This window comes from Centroberyx gerrardi, chromosome 6, assembly GCF_048128805.1.
Source record: "Centroberyx gerrardi isolate f3 chromosome 6, fCenGer3.hap1.cur.20231027, whole genome shotgun sequence".
Taxonomy (NCBI): domain Eukaryota; kingdom Metazoa; phylum Chordata; class Actinopteri; order Beryciformes; family Berycidae; genus Centroberyx; species Centroberyx gerrardi.
The window spans coordinates 3587183-3600402 of NC_136002.1; positions in this window are offsets into that span (position 1 = coordinate 3587183).

Consider the following 13220-nt stretch of genomic DNA (forward strand, 5'->3'; position numbering starts at 1 on the left):
GCTGTGGTGTGTTTTATATGATTGTAGCTGAAGGTTTGATATTGCTCTGGCTAGAACGCTACAGCAGTAACACATTTTTGAGCATTTAACCCATCATGGAGGAGTGACATGATGAGTGTCTAAAATTAGAACTATAAATGCTACTAAAGGATAAAGCATCCACTTCTGTACCAATAATACATTTGGCAGGACAGAAGATAAATACTGAAGTCATTTTTCTCAGTTACACTCACGCAGCGCTGTTGACAAGAAACGGTGAAATGCACCAAATTATTTACCAACCTCTCGCCTTAAAAAAAATCCAAGTCTGGTTCTTAAATGGTCTTTTCATTTTCACATTTGCAGCCTTTACCTTGCACCTGATTTTAGGCTTAGCTGAAGAAAATTCACGCTGAACTTATATGCAATAGTCGAATAATGTGCCGCTGTTACAGAGTCAGGTCGTTCTATTATGCTGCTGCTGCAAGTGTTAAAATAGAATAATACAAATTGTGCCACATCCGTTGTAGTAAAATGTTTTTTAAGCTGCAGAGATGCCGGCAATATGTTACATGTAGGCCAATTACTCATCATTATTGAGTGTGTGCGCTGACGTCTTACATAATTCTTCCAACCTTAGCTGCAGCCTGTCCTCTCACTACACTGTGAAGTATATATTCCCAGTGAATTGATAGTTTAGTATGAATAAAGACAGTACACTGTTGGAGTGTTACAAAATATGGTTTGGCTGCTGGAGCGCTGCACATATGAAGGATGGTTTAAAGGTAATACAGCAAGAGACCACTATATACTGTAGTGTGATTCCCTTGACCAGGTGTGTGTGTGTGTGTGTGTGCGCTTGAGTGTGTGTGTGTGTGTGTGTGTGTGTGTGCCTGTGTGTCAGGCTATGAATTTTATTACAGCTCCAAAATAGACTCTGGCCCCAAAGCCCAAGCCTCTACACATCTTCAATTTCAAAAAACGGTGGAGAGAAGAGGAAGAGCGGGGAGGGGAGAGAGAAAAAAAAAAAAATGAATAGGATGGCGAGAAAGAAAGAAAAAAAAGAGAGAGAGAGAGAAGAGCCCAAAAGAACGGCGAAAGGGAGGAAAATGAAAGCGAGCTGATTCAATCTTCAAGCACCTTACAAGCGTTTGCGTCAGGTTTCTTGTTTAAAAGGAGAGGTCGGTGAGAGGATGTGGAGGGAGAGGAGGAAGAGAAAGAGAAGGAGGGAGGGGGGGGACTAATGTCCACGGCTCTCTCTCTCTCTCTCCCGTTCGCTCCCTGCCTCGCTCGCCCCCTCTCTCTCTTTTTCCCAAACTGTAGTGAAAAGATTAAATTGTTTACGAGTGCGAAGCGCGGCTAGCTAGAGCGGATGAGCCACAAGCGACAGAGATAGACATTCTAATTCGCGGCTGTACTTAGCGCCCGGGTCCCTGTGTGCAACCACTAATTCTTTTATCTGGCTGCAACACTCCGGGCTTCAGCCACATTCAAAAAAAAAAAAAGAAAAAAAAAATATATATATATATATAGAGAGAGAGGAAGACGAAGGAGAAGATGAAGAAGAAGGAGGGATTGGGGGGGGGGAAGAGAAAGCGAAGTGAATGGGGAGGGGGGGAAATATATTTTTTTTTACGCTGTACAACTGATAAAATAATCTGTACTTGAATACTTGATTTCATTTTTTTCTCCCCCCACCTCACCCCCCCCCCCCCCCCCCACCCCCATCTCACAAAGAAGGGCCGTCCGAGTGCAGTCTTAACCCTTTATCTTGACTGAGCAGAAAGACATTGCCAGCATCTCTGTCTATGTTGGGCTTGAGGGTGGGGGGGGGGCTGGTGTGTGTGTGTGTGTGTGTGTGTGTGTGTGTGTGCGCACGCATGTGAGATTGTCTGTGATGAGAGCTTATTCTTTCGGGTGGAGGGTAAGTGTGTGTCTCTGTGCGCATGCATGTGTACGAGTGATTCCATGCATGTGTTTGTGCATGTGTGCAGGCATGTGTGTGTGTGTGTGTAATCATGCGCCGGGACTGAAAAGCTTGAAGAGAGACGGACTATGCATGTGTGTGTGTGTGTGTGTGTGTGCATGTGTGCCGGCACATGTGTGCGTGTGTGTGTGTGTGTCTGCGAGGCGAGCGAGGTGGGGGGATACAGCATGGAGAAGAATTACTGTTATCTCCCAGGCAGAAGAGGGAAGAGGGGGGAGATAAGAAACTGCTGCAGCCGAGAGAGAGAGAGAGAGAAGGAGAGGGAGAGGGAGGGAGAGAGAGAGAGAGAGAATCGGGCGTGCGAGAAGTCGTGTTTCGATGGGGGCCGCTGTTGTAAATTTGCAGGATATTCAGAGCAAGCTGCCCCTGCTTGTCTGACTCCATCCATCCCTCCCTCTCTCTCTCTCTCTCTCTCTCTCTCTCTCTCTCTCTCATTCTCTCCTCCCCCCCTTTTTTTTTTTTTTTCCAGAGGTCTGCTTGCCCGATAGTGGCATTGTGTGCGCCGCACTGTATAGAAAGCTCATCAGTGCTGGTTGCCTATTGGGGCGTTATCGGACCTAGTAAGGTAACTGCACGCTTATAGACTGCACCCAGATAATGGGGGCAGAAGAAAAGAGATAAAGAGGGGGGGACCTCTTCTCATTAACAGCTATCTACTGCACTGCAGACACTGGCTGTATTGAGTGGTTCCTATGCCGGGCATAAATTAAAATGCACCCACAGAGAGAGAGAGAGAGAGGGAGGGAGGAAGAGGAGGAGCGTTGTAGATGACAGCGAAGGGGAAGGGTGGGGCATGGAAGGTGGCGTGGATGGGGGGCACAGTAGAGTCGCCGCTCTTCTCTGTCTCTCTTAACTCTTGTTTCTTCTCTGATTTCTAGGCAGAGCTATCTTAAACTGATGAGATGTGCATTTATTAACAGGCAAATGAACTGGCTTGTTTATGGATATACTGTATGCCCGCATGTGTTGGTGCAAGCATAGGGACACACGGGAAGGCTTAAAGTAATAATCTGTGACATTTTCATGTAGATACATGTCTGTTTTGCTACTCTCTATCACAGACTGATGTAACACAATAGTGATTCAACCTATATCCAGTTCATGCAAGCTTTTGCGTTTGCTGTTCTGAACAGCCGGTGTCTGGTAGGTCTTTCCTGGGAAAAATCCTCTTGAGCACAGGATGTGATGCGGTTTACATTCCAAAGACATGTAGGTCAGGTGGAGACTCTAAATTGCTGATAGGTGTGAGTGTGTTTGATGTAGTATGGTATATAATGTAGTATATGTATATGATGTAGTATGATATATGACATGGTACAGTATGAAAAGCCCTTTGAGACATGCATGTGATGAAGGGCTATATAAATAAACCTGACGACTACATTTCTGGTTTGTTTGGAATAAAATAGAGGAAGAACTGAGTAGTTGCATGAGCAGTGATAGCCACCATGGCTGAACAGACAAAGAAACAAGCGCCACCTAGAGAAACTCAAACTCCATCAACAGAAAATCCAAGCAAAAAGACGTCACAGTACTGGACACACTGTTTGATTGACAGGTGATCTCTGGGAAGAGCAGTGCAGAAACACCACAGCACTTAGCACCAAAAATGGAGGGAAAAGAAAAAAAGAAAAAAACACCCCAACAATGACCGCTTAGCACAACAAAATAAAAAAAAGGTTCTCATGGATTACTTTAACTGAAAAAGCAATTTGGGATTGGGTGAAAATGCAGTTGCTTTGTGTCTATTCACTTTTGGATAAACACGCTCATATCATTTGTCATCATTATTATTTATTTGTGTCATCCTGTGTACTGTCAGGATTTGGAAAACTGAAAAGTAGGTTATGTCACATCTGCATTTAGTCCAAGGGTGTATGCGTGTGATGCCATCAGGAGCAGGAGCATTGGAGTAGGGTGGGGGGTGTGCATAGCCCTGTCAAGTGCAGTACACCCAGTCAAAGCGGGGGATGATGTCTAGTGAAGATGTCTAGAGTGAACAAGCACTACAACGCAATACTCCATCTAGTTACAGCATGTTTTCAGTAATGTCAACACATGAACTGAACAGGTAATGAACGGCTTTTATTTTGAGGCACATGCTCTACCACTCTATACATGACTGTAGCTAGCTAGGTAGCTAGGTATTGATAGTTTGTCAAACAATGCTAACGTTAGTGATAAGCTGTGTTGTCTTCAGTAACTTTACTACCCTACCCCCATGTAGAAATTGGTCACCTGCTATACAAATGTTTCTAGAGTATTTCAGTCAATTGTCTTTCCAATTGCAAATCGATCAAGAATATTGTGTTGCATAATCAACCAAACCAAAAAAAAGCAACACCCCCTTGCACTACAGTCTAAGAGCTTAATGACATACATGCCAATTCTTCTGAAGGGGATCTACCAGTGGTAGAGGCGTAAAGGCACTTTTGGTGGCCGAGGAATTCACTGGTCAACATCCTCACATACCACAATGCCCTATCCAATGCCCTGACCCAAACCAGGCTTTGATAAATCAAAATCTGTGAATCTGTGAATAAGTCCACTAGCACCTGGTATGTAACCCCTTGGATACTTACTGTTACCTGGTACATCCAAGCTGAATTAGGACAAGATGCCAGCACTGTGGCAATCCGGACCAACTGTCTACCCTCCATGGAAGGGTGGGACAAGGGGCTCAGAGTTGGACAGTGCAATGGGTTGGAGACAGGGAGGAAGTGATGTAAAAAGATGGCTGTGGAAGGAGCAGGGGGAACAGGTGGCTGCCTCCAACGAGAGGCCAATGTGGATTGGCGTGGGGTCTTCCCCTGGGGATGGCATGGTTGTCCTCTGCTAGATGAAGGAGAGGTGGGTCAGTGGGACTGGACCCACTCTGCCACTCCTTTCGGGAGTGTTGTGGATGAATGGTTCCTGCACTGTTGCAAGCTGCCACCACCACCGGCAAGGGTCAGAGAGATGCTGTGGAAAGGCAAATGGCCACCTGACAACCTCATAGGTAGTCTGGAAGTCTGGAAGCTCTACCGGTGGGCCTGTGGGTTTCCAGCTGTGCCTCCCCTGTTAGCGGGGGCAGTAGCCTCAATGCCAACTCCCTCTCCGGCCACCCACACCCTATTGCCGACCTCTTGAACATCTCCAGAAAGAAGGATCATCATTGGGCATCTCGGCCATGTTGAAATTTGAGAGGAATGTTGCAGCTGGAGTGGATCAGCAGCCAGACCAGGAGTCCTGGAGGTCTGCTGCAGGCTTCTCAGATTGGCTCAATCCTCAGCCTGTTCTCTCACAATTTCTGTTTGTTGCAGGGCGAGAAGAGTCTGGTGTTGTGTCCTGCATGTTGGTGAGTTGCTGTAGCATTTTTTCCCAGAGGAGATTCCATCATGGACAGTTCTGAACACACACGCCATGGGTCTGTACAGGATCTGTGCTTGTTCCCTTTCTTGTTACAGTCACTATCTTAGCGTTGGATGCTTTGCTTGATCTTTCTGCAAACTGATGTAGTTTGATCTCTTCTCCCTAGGCTCTTCACCATCTATTCATCACCTACATATGGCCTATGCCCTGTGGTGAAAAGTTGTCAGGTCATGGATGAAATGAAAATTAAATATATACATGTCTCATTACAGATTGAGCATCAATATGCTGAAAAAGACAGGCTTTAGGTGCCTTTGGGATTGATTGGTCTGTTAGGACTGTATTGGAGAGCCACACCCAGGCAAGCAAGATGTATGTGGCTCTATAGTGAAGCAACTGATGAGATTTTGGTCAGAATTGATTAGCATGATGGAAAAACATGGGTAAACAGGGTCCAGGTTAAAAATGTTGGCTGGAGTTAATGTGCTTTGTGGGAAACCCTGCCCAGGTAAGTGATTCCTCTTTCTACTCTCCTCCCTCATTGCCATTATGTACACCTGAATCCCCACTGACATGTGTTTTGTCTGAGTATAGTGGGCCGCATCCCCAATCTGTGTTCAACGAGGTTTACATATCAAACAGGTAATCTCCAAGCCAGTCGGCGACTCGGAGGGTAAGAGCGAGTTCAATCTCCCCTGAAGTGCTGTGCTGGGGGCCAACGGCTCGCCTGTCTGCATATAGAATACCACTGCAGCACTTTCCCACTCGTTTTATGGCTACAGTGATTCTGTCCCCGCTCTCAGTCTGTGTCTCGGTTTCTCTCTCTCTCTTATGCCATTCAGGGGCATCGTCAAGAGGAGGAAAAACCCAGCCAGCCTTGAAAAGAGCTAAACAAAACAATACTCCCTTCCCCCTTTCCCAACCCCTCCATCATTTCTCCTGACACACACACATACACACATACAAACATCAGCATGTGCATGTGCAAGCTAGCCGAACATACACGCACACTCGGTGTAGTCATAGTGCAGGTGTGTGTGTGTATGCATGTGTTTGTGTGGGCAAGACAATCATCAGCTGCGCCATGGCAGAGCAGACATCCTCCTGATAAACCACCTCTGTTTCTCTCTCTCTCTCGCCCTCTCTTTTTCTCTCCCTCTCTATCTCTTTCTTGCTCTCTTGCCCCTCCGTCACTCGCCCCCCCCCCACCACCCCCCCCTTCACAATAGAGTCTGCGCCTTCATTTGCATGGCGCAATTGGCTCTTGGCGGCGGTGTGTTGTGGCCAGACAAGTGTAGCATTACGGGGGGAACAAGTTACCACGGGGGAAGGTTAATACAGACAATAAGGGAGGCAGATAATGGGAATTGGGTTCCTGTTTTTCAAACCTCTTATCGGCCTGGCGCAAGAAATCAGGCCCCTGCTTTGAATAAAGAGGTGGGGGGTATTTAAAGGGCCAGTTCTGTCAAGAGTGCTGCTGTCATGTCCCTGCATAGCCACGGTTTGTTCTGTGACATGTTCATGGGTGGGTGTGGGGGTGTGGGGGGGGTCGGTGGGTGTGGTGGTGGTGGTGGGGTGATGGTGCTGGTGGAGTATGTATATGGACAGCGTGATGTGTGTGTGGTAGCATGGTGTAGGTAAACTTGCTGTAACAATCCCCGCAGGATTTTTATTCTTATCAGGATGGGAAAGCCTCTGAAACAGCATGGGACACTAAAACTCTCCATTGAAGCCCAGACTAAAGGAGATAACTATGACGACTGTGACCAGGGGGAAACACCATCATATCAGAGGTGGACGACACTGACCGGCCAATATTTTCCCAAGATATTGGCAAACCTATATATTGATCTAACCCTAATATCAGCCATTACTTTTGCAAATTTAGCTACAAAAGGACAGATGGTCCTCATTGTTGTAACTTCAGAAATCCAAACTGATACCTGAAGTGGACCTGAGAGCAGCGGTGGAGAGTGAGGGTGATGGTAGGGGGGCTATAAAATCAATTTGATCAGAAAGAGTCTAATGAAAGTAAGACATTACTAAACATCCAGTGATGTTCACCTACTTTTAATTTTTAATCCCGGGAAAAAGAGAGTTGTCAATTTAGCGGCTAAAACATCGGCAGTTCAACATATGAACTTATATATGGAGGTAATGCCTAGTATTATTGTCTTCTATCTCAAACAACACCTAGATATCAGTTAACATCTCAAAAAACGTTTTAGGGTTTCTGACCCCTTTAAATCTGACTTTTTTCTAGTAATACGTAGTTATTTTATCCATCTGGACCGGGTGGAATGAAAGTCTGCTAACTATCCAACTAACGTTAACCAACACAGGTTACCTGCGCCGGGTAGACGAATGCCGCTAGCTAGCATACTCGTTTTTGGCCAACCTGACTGATATGCTAGCGGCACACACTGTAGGCTACTGTTACCATTGAGTCGTAACATTTATACCATCATAAGTGATGTTATTGCCAAAATTCGTTACAAAACTTACAGTCATTGAAAGTCAAATTGCCTGGTCCGGGGAAACCATTTTTACTATGGTGGGAACTGTTTACTGGATTTCAGTTTTCAGTTACAGTCCTAAAACCGTTTTCACTGCATTATGTATTGAAACCTACAAAACATCTGACAAACCATTCTAACCAGTTCTGCAACACACTTGCTACTTTTACATGCGCACAATAATGTGACTATTGCCAGTAAGACAATAATGCAATAAAGCTATTAACATGATTCTATAAAGTGACACCTACCGAGCTTCAGTGAGTCAGCTCTGATATGGGGTTTTTGCATTAATGTCTTAATCGCATTACAATTGCATTTTTTGTGTGCATGTAAACATGGTCATGATATGTGCCACAACAAACTACAATGCCATGCTCTTTTGGAATGCAAGTCTGCCTACAATTATTAACGCAGAACTGCAGCTGTATTTAAATTCCTCTTCCTCTCACCCCCCCCCCCCCCCCCTCCCGTTCCCTTCTATCTCTCTCCCACTTCTCCCAGCAGGTGAAGGCACCCAATTACCATCGGCGCACACAGGTCCTAACTAGACCACAATGGGCGTTCATTTTTCATCCCATATTTTAGGAAGGGGGTGGGGGGGCCAAAGGAGGCGGGAGAGGGAGGAGAAAGGGGAGGGAGGGGTCGTGATGATGGTTTTGTATTCGCGGAAGAGTCTCCCACAGTGGATCCAGATGGGAGTGGATGGTGGCAAAGGTTGTTAAGGGGGGGGGGGGATAAGTTACAGTGCAGGGTTGTCTGGCCTCTGTGGAGAGCGTGTGTGTGTGTGTGTGTATGTTTGGGTTGGGGGGTGGTTTGGATGAACTGGCAATGGGGAAGAGCTCTTAATCAGTCCCCAGTCAGTCTTTGGTCCTCTTGTCAAGTGGCTCCCATCATCATGACATTTAAAAAATTCATTAATTACCCCAGCGACTTGATGAGTTTTCTCTAACATCCCCCCCCACCCCTCCAACCCTTTACTGAAATAAATAAATAACAGGGAGATGTGTCATTCCCCACTGTCTTGCGTCATTTTGAAGGAGCGGTCCCTGGATACTTTATGGCCTATTGCAAGATTGTGGCCATTATGCTGGAGTTCTCTAGGAATTATGGGGCTATCATAAATGTAAATGTGCCCCCCACTCCCCACACCCCCCCCCCCCTGCTCCTTCCCATCCCTCCTCTGTCTTTCCTACTGTCTCTCATGCTCATTATTTTGCCAGAGTGTGTGGCTTTGAGGTGCTCTGCTCTGAGCGCTCAATTCTTTGGATTCACAGATTTGCACACACCTCCATTTGATTTTCTTTGGTCTGAACCATAGTGGAAAAGTTTACTTTGTTGCATTTTTGTATTTGTTTTATACCCATAAACCCTTGCGTTTCCTGTAGTTGGTCTGGCACAGCAGTTCTCTTGGAAGAGGACTGAGACCGACATTTTTTTTTTGTGGGCAGTGGTGGCCTAAAGGTTAGAGAAGCTAGCTTGTGACCGGAAGGTCGTCGGTTCAATCCCCCAGACCGGCAGGATAAATCTGGGTGGGGAAAAGTGAAAAGGCAGCGCTTGCCCCTCCCTCATTACCACCACTGAGGTGCCCTTGAGCAAGGCCCTTAACCCCAACTGCTCCAGTGGAGCTGCTCAGTGGCCAGCAGATCAGACTGTGGTTGTACTGGTCAGCTTCCAGGTGTGAATGTGTGTGAATGTGATCTGGGCGTTCCTGAAAAAGAGAGCATTGCTCTCAGTGAAACTCCCCCAGAATAAATAAAGGTGAAAAAAAAAAAAAAAAAAAAAAATGTCAGGAGTCTCGATGAGGTTATTTGGTTCAAGTGGCATTGCTCTCACCTGGCCAAACGAACCAAACTAAAGGAGGAAACGCTCAAGAGCTTGAATAATTGGGGCAGTGTCACCCTGAACGAACCAAATACAAACATGCAAAGTAAACATTTCCACTATGGTTAGGATCAATGAAGACCAATTGCAGCTATGATCGCACCCTTAGTTTCCCATGATGGTGTAAAGGCTGTTTCAAGGGCTTTTCCGCCCGGACAAGACTGAATACTGAATACTCATATTTCTTTGGCATGAAAATGGTCAAATTTAAAGATATTGAATAATGTCCGAAAATATCAGATATCACCAACTAAAAATTATCGGTATCAGGCATTAAAGATCCGTATCGGACAAATACACACAGCCCACATGTGCGCCCACCCAGCTGATGGAATTGATGACTAAAAATAGAAGGGGATAGATTTCCTCCCAGGGATGACATCCCATTTGTTTTCATTTTGCAGATGGTCCCCCCCCCCCCCCCTTCAGATTACACACTCTCCCTCTCTTTCTCTCCCTCTCCCCCCTGAGGCTACGTGTCTCATCCGCCTTGGCTGCCCCCCCACCCAACACACCTCCTATTATTCCCTAATGGATGGATTGGGTTTTGGGGGGGGGCGGGGGGGGGGGGGGGGGAACAATGACCTACTAAAGAGCAGACAGAGAATTCACCTTTGATTTATCTATGTACCTCTGGACGCCGACTCATTGCTGCACACCATACTCCAGCCGGACCACGCCAAAGACACCATGCTTGGGGGGGGGGGAGTTTTGTCATTAATAGATGGAAATTAGGCTAATGCCATGTTCACGTCATATCAGATTTACTGTAAATACAAGTTGCTGACTGGGGACAAACATTCACGCTTGCCTCCTAGTGGTCATTACAAGGAGGACATGTGGGTATTATTTGTCGAGTTGACCACACTGCGAGAAAAACCTCTGGCCTCCCTCTTTCTGACAGCGAATCAGAACATGTCATATGCTATAGACTCAGTGCACCACTAGACTAGCTGGTAAACATTGTTACGTAGCTTAGCACATGACAGCAATATTTACCATTTGTATGTGTTGTGAACTTCATCCACAGCGATCCCAATCAGATTTTCTCGATACAATGCAGATGAGTGCATGTTCCACCATTCATCATTTAGCAACCAAGATTCCGGGCTAGCGAAAACAAATCTGGCAACTTCCATGGATGATGTCTGAGTTATTAACACCAAGCTGCATGGCAGTGCTACCCAGTTTTGCACATTGACGGACCTGGCCCTCAATGAGTGCAACCAGCAACGACGAGTAATTAGTTTACTTCCAGTGATCAGCACCTCTCAACAATTTTTGGTGTGCGTTACCTCTCTATCATAAGTTTCTGCTGCGTCTTGTCTCGCTTATGTTGTCCCCTTGGATCAGCCCCCAAAACGGTGATTGGACCCGCCTTATTCCTAGCCTCCTATCGCGGAGGGAGGCCAGACGTTTCTCGCAGCATGATCAACTTGCGAGATTCGTCTGTCTTGCGAGGCTAGATATCTCCCACTTGGCATCACAAATTGCTTAAGTGTGTCAACAGAGGCAGCAAACATGGCAGCGAATCCACCGATGTCAGCAGTCCGAGGTAAGAAATCAAAAATAATATTGGTTGGGTTGTCCTGGTGGCTCAATGGTCTAAGGCACATGCAGACATTTGTCATGAAAGACATCATCCTGTTCTTCCACTTCTTCCGATATAAGATGAACGCAGCATAAGACCTAGCTAAGATGCTGGTGACAGTGGATGCCAACAAGGTTAAAATCCCTAGAATCCCCATTTAGTCAAGGTAACACGTTGGTCTATGAGCAGGCCCAGGTAGTCGCAACATCCCAGGTTGGAGTCTGGCTAATGACCTTTCTCTGGTGTTACCCTGTTCACTGTCTAATGATGCCATAAAAGTAGCCTTTAAAAACAAGGGTGAGATGTGATGACACTCCAAATTGGAAGCAGTTAATTCAATTTATTTAACTGTAATTAAATAAAGAGCTAGGGTGAAGGAAAGAGAATGACCTGATATGAAAGCGCCAACAAATAGATTTCTCAATCTCACTGTGAGGAATGCCCACCGGTCAACTTGGCGAAACCAATAACTAAAGCTAAAAACAATTCTTGGCCTGACATCACGCTCCAGTGTATTATTTATTCCAAGGACCTTTATTAATATTTCGTCCTGTTTGTTTTGCTGTGCCCAGCGTAGCATTAAGAGAAATTGCCTGGTTAAAGATTGATAAGAGCCGGGGCTTTGTGCATGCAGTTTTTAGTGTGTGTGTGTGTACGTGTGTGTATGTGTGTGCACACACAACTGTACATGGTGTCTGTCTATATGTGTGTGTGTATACATGCGCATTCATGTATGTATTTGAGTTTCTGTGCACATATCTGTGTGTGTGTATTTGTGCGTGCAAGTATCTGTGTGTGTGTGTGGGTACATGTGTCACTGTGTGTGTGTGTACGCATACTTGTGCCTCTCAGAACATGTTAACATATCCATCACTGTGTATTTGTTTGTGTGTTCAAGTGTCTTTGTGTGTGTGTGCATGTGTCAATGTGTGAGTGTGCGTATGTGGTGTGTGTGTGCATACTTTTCAGGACATGTGAACAAATCCATGAATGTGTGTATGCAAGTGTGCACATTGTCTTTATCAGCATCTGTGTATGTTTGTGTGTGCATACCTGTCTATTTGAGTTAATGTGCACATATCTGTGTGTGTGTTTGTGTGTGTGTGTGTGAGTGAGTGTTTGTGCCTGTCAGAATATGTGAACACATCCATGATTGTGTGGAATGTATGTATGCAAGCATGCACAGTCTTTGTCAACATCTGTGTGTGTGTGTGTGTGTGTGTGTGTGTGTGTGTGTGGTTGTGTATGAGTATGCAGTCACTATTATTTTTGTGAGAGTTTGTAATTGTTTTGTAGTCCGCAACAAATTCAACAGTTTGGATTTTAATCGGCTCGGCTGACATTTTATTTCCTGACTCGCTGTGTGTGTGTGCACATATCTGTGTGTGTGTGTGTGTGTGTGTGTGTGTGTGTGCCGGCACGTATATCTTGTGTGTGTGGTATGAGTTTGACTGATGGTGTGGCGGTGGCCGGAGCGGCGTGGATCCGGAGTGGCGGCTGACAGGGTTCTCCTGCAGGGCCGGGCCTGGTATTGATCGCCTGGGCCTGGGCAGGTGTCCGCACTGAGAGAGAGAGAGAGAGAGAGATCAGCCATGCAGAGAGAAAGAGAGTGAGAGAGAGAGAGAGAGAGAGGGAGGACATGGCCGGCTGGGCTGACCCTAATGGAGGAGGAGAAAGAGGGGAGGGTGGGATGGGGAGAACAGACGAAAAAATAAGGTAAAAAGAGAAAAGAGGGAGTGAGAGATGATACCCCACACACACACACACACACACACACATCCAAATCCCTGGTGAGCGGCGAGACACGTTGGATGAGTTTATCTTCTCACAGAGCGGCATCGACAGCCAGCGGCATCATGTTGGTGTCAGAGAGGCCAAGGCAATTCATCTTTTCAAATAATGAAAAGAATTA